The sequence below is a fragment of the Erpetoichthys calabaricus genome, chromosome 1 (genome assembly GCF_900747795.2).
Source record: "Erpetoichthys calabaricus chromosome 1, fErpCal1.3, whole genome shotgun sequence".
Taxonomy (NCBI): Eukaryota; Metazoa; Chordata; class Cladistia; order Polypteriformes; family Polypteridae; genus Erpetoichthys; species Erpetoichthys calabaricus.
Window position 1 is genome coordinate 266,169,833 of NC_041394.2, and position 3,911 is coordinate 266,173,743.

Genomic DNA, 3,911 nt, shown 5'->3' on the forward strand with positions numbered 1-3,911 from the left:
TCCTTTAATTATGTGTACCACACTAATTCTAAGAATTCACCCAGTTCCCTCACTTTGCTAATGTTAGCTTCTGTGAAGTTTTGTCTAGACCTTTTAAACTCCAAATCCCTACGTATGGTTAGTTTCTGCCCTGTGCTACTATATAAGAAACATCACCTGGATGCACTGGGACGCATCATCAGTGATGTATCCTGAGGTTATCGGGCATATTGGGTCTCACAACATCATACACCCTTGCTCAGGCGACCCAGCCTGGGTTGATCAATCCACAACTTGCGTCTGAGTAGCGATTCACGGATTAGCCCTCTTTACTTGAGGCTTTCTCTGCGGCTTCACTTGCGGATTTAATGGCCCTCTTTTTTGGCCGCTCCTGTTATGCCCAGCCATGTGAGGACTCTGTAGAGTGAGCGTCCTGCAAATCCTCTGCAGCCAACATCTATGGGCTCATAGAGTACCCTCCAACCTCTGTCCCTGCACTCCTCCACCAGCTCCTGATACTTGGCGCATTTCCTCTCGTTAGCTTCCTCGATACGCTCTTCCCAGGACACTGTCAGTTCCAGCATGATCAGCTGTTTTGAGGCCTCAGAGGTAATGATCATGTCTGGCCAGAGTGATGTTGTCACAATTTGCTGTGGGAACTTCAGCCTGCAGCTGCCAATCATAGGCTGTGTGGAAGAGGCCTGTTATTACTGCTGCCTTTGCCTGGGATTGCTCTCCCACTTTAACAAAGGTAACTGCCATCTTTGAGCCGTGGAGGAGTTTGCTTGTGTTGAAGGCTGAGGCTAAACTTTCAGCAACTGCCTTGAGCACCTTGTCATGGCACCACCGGTAGCGGCCATCTGCCAGAGCCTTAGGGCAGCTGCTGAGTAGATGTTCTAGACAGCCTCTAGGGTGTCTTGCTCTTCCCCCAGACGTGGAGGTTTGCTGGGCTTGGCAGGGCATCGTAGACTGCCTGCACCAGGAACCGGACCCGAAAGAAATCTCCCTGCATGATATCCAACCAGGTGTTCCTTCGCTGGAGAGTACTCTCCCACCTTTTCCACGCACCCTGTTGCCAGAGTCCTACTGCCCTGCTCACTCTCTTTTCCTCCACCCCTGCTTGGACCTCTTCCTGCAGTAGATGGATTCTCTCCTTGCCCTGGGCCTTGCTGACCTGGGTCTTTGGAAAGTAGCCCAGACCTGCTCTACCTGTTGACATGGTGCCCACCAGAGCCTTCTGTCTCAAGTGTGACTCTGCCACCTCCACAGCCTTCTCCGCCCTCCATTTCCTGCCTTCACCTCAATGCCAGCTGCTGACACCTTACAATCCTTGGAGTCCCTGTACTGTAGATCTTCTCTGGTGCGTGCCACCATGAATTCCTTAGTGAGGTCGCTAAATGGTAGCCACAGGATGTTACTTGTCCCATACAGTGCTGTGCTGGTGAGGCTGAGTGGAAGTCCCAGACACCTCCGAAGAAAGCTGCTGATCTTCTTTTCAAGGGACTCAACTGTTGAAAACGGGACTGCATATACCAGCAGAGGCCATAGGACTTGGGGCAGGATTGAGTGCTGATAGATCCAGGCTTTAAACCTACCAGGCAGGCCAGACCTATCAACCTTGGTGAGCCACGTCCCAAGCTCCTGGGTGGACTTCTGAATGGCAGCTGTGTCTTTCAGACTTGAGTCAAAGACTTTCCCCAAACTCTTGAATGGCTGCTCTGTGATGGATGGGATGACTGTTCCCATGATAGCAAATCGGTACTTATCAGTCACCTTCCCCTTCTTTAGCACCATGGACCTTGACTTGGAAGGCTTAAAACTCATCCTTGCTCATGTGATGAGTTTCTCAGGTCCTTGTAGGATCCACTTGCTCCCTGGGACCAATATTGTTGTGATGGTTAGATCATCCACATAGGCTCTTATTGGGGGCTGTCGTACACCCACATTAGTCAGGGGCCCTCTGCATTCTACCTCGGCTGACTTGAACACCATATTCATGGCAAGGGCAAAAAGAATAACGGAGATGGTGCACCCTGTTATTATTCCCTTGTCAAGCCAATGCCAGTCTGATATTTCTGACCCAGAAGTGACCCTTATATTGAAGTTGTTATAGTAATCCAGGATCAGATCCTTGATTTTCCTGGGAACATGGTGGTGATGTAGTGCGAGCTCAACCAGCTTGTGTGGTATAGACCCATAGGCATTGGCCAAGTCCAACCACAACACAGCAAGGTTGCCTCTGTTCTCATGAGCCTCTCTGATAAGCTGAGTTATCATACCTGTGTGCTCCAGGCAGCCAGGGACTCCAGAGGTCCCCCCCTTTTGGACAGAGGGGTTGATGTAGTTATTCTTGAGGAGGAACGCTGTCAGTCTTTGGGATACGATGCTGATAAACACCTTTCCTTCTACACTCAGCAGGGAGATCATTCGGAACTGGTCGATGTTCCTGGAATTCTCCTTTTTAGGGACCCAAACTCCCTCAGCACACCTCCACTGGTCAGCCACTTTCCCTTTTCTCCAAATCACCTTCAAGATCTTCCATAGGTGCGGGAGAAGTGCCGGGCAGCGCTTATAGACGAGGTAGGGTATGCCGATTGGGCCCTGGGGTGGAAGCTGATCGGGCTGCCTTGATGACCTTCTCAACCTCCTTCAAAATCGGCTCACTCAGCTTGAATACTGTTATTGGGAGGCAGGGTTGATGAGGACTTTATTGGCATCAAGATGTTGATCCCTCCTAGGATCACTCAATGTGTCCTGGAGGAAGCACTTCACTTCCTCCGATGAACATTCAAGATGCCTACTGCGCTTATCCCTGAGCAGTTGTTTCGTAAAACCAAAGGGACTGGCAATAAAGGCCACCTGCCTTCTCACTCTCTCTCTTCCCCACCTCCTGTGCCACTTTGCTCTGCGAAGGGTCATCAGCTTCTTCCGCAAGATGTTCTGCAGTTCTGCCAATGCCCGCTTTTCTTCATCAGCAGCTCTCTTGTACTGCTTCTTGAGGGTTTGAAGCTCTTGCTGTATCTGATGTATCTTGAGGGCCCTGCGGTTCGTAGTGTATGAGTTGGACTTGGTCTTACCCTTCTCCATCTAACCAAACCTCTCAGAGGCATAACTGACGATGATCATGGTCATTGTTTGGAGTTACCTGTCGACATCTCCTTTGGCTGTGGCTTGGATAATGTTGGACACATCGTGATCAAACTGCATCCAATCTCTCCGTTTGCTGGCTGGAGGCCACTTAATCAACTGCTGTGGAACTACTCTGCCGGGGTTGGGAGGCTCAGGTGCGTGAAGGGACTGGGATCTGTGGGTTGCGTCCTGGCTGGGCTCCTCCTGCGTCTCACTGTGGAGGTCCAAGACCTGTGCATTGCACCTCCATCTCCCGCTCCAAACACTTCATTCTAGCCTGATGGATTCTTAGGCTATGTTGGTTCTTGCACAGCTTTCCACACATGCATGTTGTACTCGTAGTCTGTCCGTTCACATGGGTCGTCAACCTTTTGTCCATCCGATCAGAGATCTAATCCTTCCCCCTTCTCGGGATCTCCTTGGTGTATCTCTCTTTAGGGCTTACCGTAGCTTGTTGGGGTTCTTCCTCACTGAAGACTCAGGCTGGGATGCTAGCCCATACTGTCCCCATTGCCGTCTTTCCGTGCTGTCAACTGACTTTCCAGTAGTCACCAAACTATTCTTGGTTGTCACCTAGACTCTTCCTAGGAGTCACTGGCTACTATATAAAAACATCACCTGGATGCACTGGGACGCATCATCAGTGATGTATCCTGAGGTCATTGGGCGCTTTGTGCTCCAGCCCATGTGGCCCTGAATTTGACAAGTGAATGAAAGTAAATTAAGGGTGGGTAGATATCCTGGTCTCTATTATGAAATTATTTTGACAGTTGAAGATTGCAATTTTTATTATCCAGCCTGAT

At 50.1% G+C, this 3,911-nt stretch overlaps 1 pseudogene; it reads right to left on the reverse strand.

Annotated features, from left to right (window-relative positions):
• Positions 1-298: 298 nt before the first annotated feature.
• LOC114659322 (uncharacterized) lies at positions 299-3,309 on the reverse strand (annotated as a pseudogene).
• Between the last annotated feature and the right edge of the window lie 602 nt (positions 3,310-3,911).